At 39.4% G+C, this 8864-nt stretch overlaps 1 long non-coding RNA gene across 1 annotated transcript; it reads left to right on the top strand.

The window, feature by feature from the left end:
• Positions 1-708: 708 nt before the first annotated feature.
• LOC109282304 (uncharacterized) lies at positions 709-5331 on the top strand. The gene is made up of 3 exons (XR_002089242.2): positions 709-852; positions 1590-1701; positions 5002-5331. It is a non-coding gene; the product is annotated as an uncharacterized LOC109282304 (long non-coding RNA).
• Positions 5332-8864: the final 3533 nt, after the last annotated feature.

Below are 8864 nucleotides of genomic sequence, written 5' to 3'. Positions count from 1 at the left end.
GCATAGCCTCGTTAACTAAATTTAATTATGCCAAGCGGCATATTAATCAGTAGTTGCTCCAGTTACTGTATTCATTGCAAGGGAGGAGGACTCCAAATGAAGGGGAAGTGTGGGGGACAGTAGCATACTGATTAGGAAGCTGTTCATAACGTGATACAATACACTTTCTAAATAATTATTCAGAGGAAACAGAATAAAGCAGCAGATTGCCTTGTTTTAAGACCAACTCAAGAACAATTAGTCCAAAGCATGATGACATAGCTGCTTTCTTTTTTTCCTGTGACTGCTTCCACCTCCACGCTATCATCCCAGCAAGCTTGGTGCACACTGTAAAATTCGCATTTTGCTTAAAAAAAAAAAATCTCATGCTGTCCTCACTGTCTTTTTAAAAAAGAAAGCCCATGTCATCAAAATGCAAGAGTAACCTTATCTAACCCACAGTGATAGTTAGGGCTCCCAGGAGTCACTGAACATGAACTTGAAACTTTTGCACAGACTCTGAACTTTGTAACACGTGCATCGCAACAATGAAGGAGGAGTTCAGAAAGGAGGAAAAAAAACTTTCAGAGAGAAAAAAAAATGTTATCATGCCAACTTACCATCCACCAAGTCCTGGCTGACATGTCATAACATAGCTGCCATTTTATGGAGCTGTCCGACGCTTTCCCTGCCATTATGCTGTCAGCAACCTTCATCAGATGCAGCTCAATGGAAGATAAGACACCTAATCAAGAAAACATCAGCAGTGGCTTGCTGGGCTACATGTAGGCCAATCCTTATCATACTGCATCATGGGAAAAGCTCCTTTATTAGCAAGAACTCCAATCTCACAGATATAAAGACAAGGAGCAGGTTTGTTTGTTTTTTTGACCAAAGGGATTGGTGAAAGTAGCTAGCATTCTTTGTGTATCATGTGTACAAGAGTTTAGTATCTTGTAAGTGGGCGGCTAACTACTTTGCTGGGCTATGCAGACTGAAGTTTATTTGCATTCTTCTCTGTTGTATATTGTTTGACATGGTCTGTTGTGAGCTTTGAGCAGATGAGGGGGTATAATTGCTCAGAATTAATATCTCCCCCAACAAAGACGTAACAGTTTCATTCACACAGTCAGGGCATGGTTCAGATGTCACTGCATACACACACGGGCTCACACGTGCGCACACATAGTGGAACACACAGGTAGCAGCTGCAGCTGGATTCAGCTGAGGTTGCCAACGGATACAAACTCCATTCTCATACTAGACATATGGAAACAGTTTAACTCTTTGCAATCAATGTTTAACAAGAAATCGGAAGGTTGGAAGGGTAAAACAGCATGAAGGTTGGAGGTGTGGTCAGGATTTTAATGCTAGAAACATGGGGCATTGGGGTGGGAAAGGCTCACTGCCTCACTGCCCACCCCCTTCCCAAGGAGGGTGACAAAGAACTATCTTCTCTATTCTGTATGAGCTAGCTGTCAGACATGCGGGGAGGAGAAAGGTTTCACTCCCTCCTCCCTCCTGCTCTGCAGCTTCTGACCATGTCTGTTGTACCTATCGCTTGCAGAGAGAGCAAGGCATTTTTTCACACATGATTTCCTCTCTTACAGACATGCTACAGCTTCTACCTGCTTATTTAAAGCACTTGGAGTTCTTGAACGAAGATAAAGCAAGGAATTCTGAGAGTACTTCACCTTGTTGTAAAAAGTTTCCTAACAAAAGGTACATACATAAAACCAACACACCCAAATGAAAAACCTGGATTAAAACGTGACACAAACAAAATAGGCTTTTGCCCTTGGGAGCTGAAGTTGATTTTATACCCTAAAACAGTTTCGGCTGAGCTGAGGATCCATCTTGAGCTAAAAGCTACACTTAAGGAATAACATTTTTGAAGGAACAATTAAATAAAGTTGATTAAATGAACAAATAACATTAATTAAAATTAAACCGATTCATTCTCATTGGACCTTGATCTTCTACATGGAAGATGCATTCAGTTGGTAGAGTCCATTGCAATATTGCACATGGCTTACATTTTAAACTGTAAATTTTACACTTGAAAAGTTGCTGCAGCTGCCAAAGTCCTTAGGGTATTATTTATATTCACTAGGGGCTACAAACAGGCAACAACATTAGGCTATGGAAGTATAGGAGGTGCTGGGCTACTGCACAAGAATCGTACAAATCCAAGGTTTTCATAGCTAAAACCCATCCTTTACAGAAGACACATTTGCTTCTCTAACCCCACTTTTCCTTCTAGAAAGACTGCTTCCAGATCTAATCCACTTTTCTCAGCTAAGATAGTAATGGAGTAACTGCCACTGCCGTTTAATGTTCACAGAGCTCTTTGGCTGATGTAGCACCTTTGATTGTCTAGTGACTCTGGTGGAGTTTGTGCATCTGGTACAAACTTATCACCTTCAGCACAGTGCACTCCACTAGAGCCAGGGGGCTACATCATATTAATATATTTTACTGTTTGAAAACAATTGTGGATCTTAAAGCAGCAGTAGTTCAATTACATTCTGACAAGGCCTAAAATTGTCACATCATAAAAACATTATCCCAAAGCATTAAAATGTTACAGCTGCTTCACTTTCATGTTTTCTGCCTTCTGTTACTTTAGTCGATTTGCACTACCAGCTTTAAGTGCATAAAATTAACAAAAGCTTGGGACGCTAACCTGCCGCTTGCAAGGTCACCATTCTTCCTTGTCCTCAGACAAAAATTCCACATTTATATAAAGCATAGTCATCCAAAGGGACTATGCTTAAAGGGGCTCTATCATCTGAGCTAGATCCTTGTACACCTTTTAGGTGTCTAAATGGACCACTGTGCCTAAATTCAATCCTATTCCATGCTGATTGAATCTCTGAAACACCATTAATACTTCTACTTTTGCAGTAGGTTGTAATATTGGCCTTAAGTCACAGTCACAAAAAAGCAGTGAAGAGGAGGAAGGGGGCCCACCCCTAAGGGCATTTTTTGGATGCGAGTAGGGTGGAGTAACACTGGACTAATGTGCCTAAGTCCATTTAGGTATTTATTAGATACCCGAGAGGAATTCTCTCTCCATGCATATCTACATGTGTCAATTTGAGGCACATTAGCCATTTTTAAGGCACATTAAGGCCACAGGTCTACATGTATGCACCCTTAATGTGCCTTAAAAATGGTGATTTTAGGTTATTCGCACCTAAATCTGATACCTAAAAAAGCTCAAAACTGGTCTCCCCAGCTCAGAAATAACCAGAGTACCCCTTTGGAGGATCACCCTTTGGGACTTACTGGAAGCTGGAGAAGTGTATTCAAGTCAAGAAACTTTCCCAGCAGCTCCCCCTTTGAATACTTGATGCACAAATACCACCTAACCTTGCTGTAGTTGTTCTTGCTCTTACTTACCCACTTCAAGAGATCCTCTAGTTATACCTATTTACAGGTGAAATTTAAAAGTCTCATTATTTTTGATACCACAGAGGAATAGGTGGTGTTTCTAGCATGCTCAAAAATATAGTCAAAACATACAGGATTGATTAAAAATAGAGCTGTTATAAAGTCTTTACAAGGAATATTGTTCCATTAGAAATTGCCATTCTGTCAAAACTGAAATTTTCTACAGGAACATGTTTCAGCTCAGAGTAAGCCATGAGCAGGGGTGCCTGGGTGGCACTCCCCTGCTATATGTACCAGAAGCTGGCCCCAAGCTATAGGGGCTGAGACTGGTGTGGTGAGACTGGGGAGAGGCTGCCACCAAGGTAAGGCCTATACCTGGGAGCTGAGATCTTAAACAGTGGAGCAAGGCTGAGGGGGTGGCCAGAGAAAAGCGGGGGCCAAGGCTGCAACAGCTGAGGCCCCAACAGGTGTTCAGAAGCCTGTGGGAACACTACCTCAAGGGCGAAGTACTTGAGGGAGAGTATAGGCCTCAGGTGGGGATGCTGGCCTGGCCGGGCATGCAAGATGTCTAGAGAGGTTACTCCCAACTCCAGGGACCACCTCCTCCAACAGGAAGCAAAATAACATCAAACTCATGGCAGGAAAGAGACTGGAGATGAGGTGGGGCCAGGATAAAGCCAGCAGGTAGGTTGGACCACAGAGAGGGACCAGGTGCTGGGGTGGCAGCCCCCCATCGAAAGTACCACACTGACTAAAACTACCTAGTGCATTGGAGATTTCCTTGTCCTGTGCAAAGTACACTGAGCTAAGGGAGCCTGGCTACCCACCAGTCTATCTGAGTTGTTACTCAGGATGATGATTCCCCCCTCAGAAGGTCTAAATTTTTGTTCCTTTATCACAGGCAGAAAAAAGCCCATGAGGTTAACTTAGGCTTTCCATCTTCCCAGCTGATAACAATAGAAAAGTAGATGTAGTACACGGGAAAAAAATAAAATCCTTCTAGAGTGCATGGAACTTACTCGAGGCATATTAGCCTTAAGTTATCTCAGAGTTTGGTATTATTCTTAAGTCTCTACCTCATTCTATGAAGACCTTGATGTCTGGGGATCAGCACTCTTCCACATTGCTAGGGAGCCACTATACCAAATCACTGGTGCAATTTTTCCACTACTGTGGCGTTCCATACCCAATGCACTGGTTGTTTTGGCAAGCCAATCTTGAAACCTCTGGAAGTCTTCAACAGAAAATACTAATGACAAGGCAGATACTGCTGCACAGTTAAGTGATAAAGAAGGCTGACAAGGAAGTTATCTTTTAGTCTACTTTTACAGCCATTAAGGCACCAAACATCCAGACTCAGTCTGGCCTTTGGATTCTGTTTCAAAGGTCTAAAGGGAGGGTGGGAGCTCTGGGCAGCCTACATTCCTTCATACTCCTACCTAGGCATCCACACTGAAGTTGACCTGTCATGTATACACCATGATCCAGAAGGATCAACAGGTGCCTACCACTACAAACTCCTCCTCTTTGCTGTCATCGCAAGTGTTTGACAGATCTCTAGACTTAATGACAGGAAGAACTGTGAAGGAACTTCTAAGTGAAAACAGCTTCTTACCCTTCTAACAGATCTTCTTGAAGACCAGATGCAGAGCTGACTACACCAGAAAAGGAAGAGATGTGAAAACTTAAGAAAAATCATGTATGAATTATCATTTAATTGAATAAAGGCTTAATCATTGATAGTAAAAAAGAATAAAATTTTTCTTCCTCAGAATCATATAAATCAATTTCCTAAGAACACACCACATTCTCTTAAAGCTTGATGGAATGGACAATAAAAGCACAGACATGGCCATAACCTACTGCCGGAGAAAAAAACAAATACAAATGAGTAAAACAGCCAAATGGGAGAGATCACGTTATAAAATTACAAATAAATTGAAATCATAAACTTGAGATCGACTATATTGATTTAATTTAAAAAACAAGCTAAGTAACCAAAATGTTCAGATACTACCACAGAGCTTTCAAGCAACACACCTCACCCATGAGATTCTAGGACATGAGCAGTAACCTGCCTGTGTTTTGGAAGAGTGTCATCGAACAATATAGGGCAGCCTTTTCCTGGAGCTTTGGCAGTGCCAATGTTTACTGTGCATCATTTATAGGAAAGTAATATATACAGAATAAAAATGAACAAATTAAAAAAACAGGTTAAAAGCTGTTAAAATTGTAGAAGGTAATTTGTGAATTTTTTTGTTGTTCTTGTAAATACTGCTAGAGAAAATCCAGAGATTTAGGTGGTATTTGCACTATTCACTGTCCCAGAAAAAATGTTTGATATTTAAGATTTCTGTATCTTATTGTGTCCTTGCAAGATGGTATAACTGCCTAGTTTCCATTAGGGATATGGCAGTTTGTGTTTATTACAGGATAACAGTCCATACATCTCATTCTTAGATCATGTTTCATTCCCATCAACAGTGGTAGGAGTCATATAAATCTGAATTGTATCCCCTGAGATCTAGCACTGAGAGTCCTGGTAAAAAATGAAAGTCATTATGTTGCTTGTTCTAAAAACTCCTCAGAAAAAGGGATGAATTCTTTTCAGTTTCCCTTTGAAGCGATGGACATCCTGATATGATTAAACAAATACACTAAACTTTTGTAACTGTGTGTCAAATGAGGACTTGACTCGCAGCACATCTTAAACCCGGGGCCTAATTCGCCAGTGTTGCACTTGTGCAGTTTTGTCTGACTATTTAAAACAACAGCAAGGCAGACAGTTTATAGTTTACACTCACTTTGCACTGGTGTATATAACTATGCAAGCTTGAGGACTATTAGGAACCAGGCCCACAATCTTGGCTTTGTAGTGGCTAGAATAAAAGAAAGAGTGAAGTTACTTTCTTACCTTATTGGGTATCACCAATAATAATGATTCTGCAGACCAAATTAGGCACTGAGCAGTGATTCCTATGCAAATTAATTGCCTTCAAGGACATGATGTTGTTGATTACAGAGACCTAACTGATGGAAATTTAGCAGTTTTGTTTTGCTGATGCACAAAAAGGGTGAGAATCCAGTTTCCTCTTAGCTGTATTGGCCTTGTAGGACAGGCAGAAGAAACAGCTTTTAGAAACAGGAAAATAGGCCTGGAAGGAACCTTGTGTGTCCCTGAGTCCAGCAGCTTGCAATCTTAGGGAATCACATCATATAATCCTATTCATACAATTATCAAGCTTATGATAGTTTCCTTTCCCATTATTTTCTCCACTTCAACTAGTTCCTATGCCACCTTACAATTCTTTGACTAGTCATCATCTTCTCCATCTTAACTAATAATTTTCCACATGGTACTGCCTCAAATGTTTTATCAAGTCCAGATAGATTAGACCTACCACATTTCCCCCTAAAATGTCAGCTATTTTTTCAAAGAAAAGAAACCAAAAAAAGATACCAGGTTAGTCTGACACACTGGTAGCTTTAGTCAATCTATATTGCCTTTTATTTTATTTTCCATTTACCTGTATATTTTTAATGAATCTTTCCTTCAAAATGTATTCAAAGCCTGGTATTTTAATGAGGTCAGATTCATGAGTCCTCATTTACCCAGATAATTTTTCCCTTTTTTAAACTATAAATATTACATTTGATATTCTCTGTTCACACAGAACCAAACCTGATTTGACAAACTAAATTTATTAAAAAACCCTGCTACTGTGTAATTTCATTTTCCAGGTCTTTCAGTATCTTTTCTCTAAAACAAGACAACATACCTTTAGATACACATTGATCAAACATGTTGAGTAAGATTATGCCATTTGTACTGTCACTTGTCAGAACCATTTTTCAACAAAAATCATCAAGTATTTCTTGCTGCCACGGGTAGCCCATCAAATGATCTGATCTGCTGTGGCACATCTTTTGTTTTTAAATATAGTACAACAGACCCAGTCTACATGTCTCATTCAGGAAGAATCATGCACTCAAATCCTGTAAGCAGCTTGGTGACACAGAAGTTAGAAACACATGACCTTTGTTCTCTTGTTCTGCAGGCAGATGAAACTCCAATGCATTAGTTAGATGTAGGGGTTTAGGTTGTAGCCGTGTTGGTCTAAGGATATAGGCAGACAAGGTTCCTTGGGTGAATTTGATATCTTTTATTAGACCAACCCAAATGGTTGGAGAATAGTTATTAAGCAAGCTAGATGTCGTATTTGTTCTAGACCGAGAGCAACAAACTCTCCAAAAATGAAAAGAGGAGTACATTTTAACCAAATGTACACGGGCAAAAATTGGCTGGGTGCATTGTAATAATCATTGGAGCACAGCTTTTCTAGGAACCTCTCACATGGTAAATTCCATGGAGCTTGGATCTACCAGTTTCAGAGGAATAAGACACTGAATCAGGTCTGGTGGGATTTAAAGTTGTGCTTTTAAGTGTCCTAGGTACATTAAAAGAACAGTTTTATCCTTTTGGCTCTTAGTAACTAATAGTCACACAAACTATACCTTATCTAGTGATTCAAACACTAGTTCCTAAACGACCATTAGCTTCTAGTGAGTCTGTCTATCTGTCATTTAATACGATGGATAGAGTCTGCACAGACTTCCAGGGAGCTACAAGATTTCCAAAGTAGCAGTTACATTCCTCTTCACAAACAGTTTTCAAGCATTTTTTGCCATCAATTTGCCATCTATTATTTGATCTGATAATTAAACGGTCCTCAGATTACACAACAGTGGTTTTCTACTCACCTGTCACTGTAATAAGGTATGGAACTCTTTATTTATAACCTTTTATAACTATAATGAAAAGGTCAATTTTTGATACAGCTGCCAAAATCTTTACTAGACGTAACAAGGATGACTGAGCATTTATAGTAAAAGAATAGACTCATTATTTTACTCCAAGATGCAATGATACTGATCTACTTTAATTTTTTTTCTTCATGGCAATTATGTCAGACATCAGAGCTTGCCCATTTCCAGCTCTAAGCTAGCATTGTATTATTTAGTCCTTGTTTTTTTGTAAGAAAGTGATAGTGCTGCAGAGAAAAGGGGAAGAATATAATTTCACATATTCTTCTGCTTACAAGATGTATTAAAGATTAAACTGAAGTAAGACACTAGGAAACATCCCCCCCGTCACTTTTTCCTTGCTCTGAATAAAACCTCTGAGAATCATTACTTTAAAACAATGCAATTCAAGAGAAATGTTTTGACTAAATGTCACTTCCTGTGATGTATGTTCACTTTATCCCAAATATTAGTCTATTCAGTTCTGTCTTTTTTATGTTATTTCAATTCTTCTAAAACCATAAATGCATGCCCTTACACAGCCCATATCAGATCAGAAGTCTTCATTTAGCTGAAATATTTATCTACAGAATTGTGTTTTAAACATTATAGCTGAATGTTTGAAAGAGGTAGCTCACAGAAAAACTTCTAACACTGACATAAGGCCTGTCACTTGTATTTGAATT

This window comes from Alligator mississippiensis, chromosome 3 (genome assembly GCF_030867095.1).
Source record: "Alligator mississippiensis isolate rAllMis1 chromosome 3, rAllMis1, whole genome shotgun sequence".
NCBI classification, from domain to species: Eukaryota; Metazoa; Chordata; order Crocodylia; family Alligatoridae; genus Alligator; species Alligator mississippiensis.
Note: the sequence above shows the minus strand (reverse complement) of the source record. Positions and strands in the feature narration are given on the sequence as shown.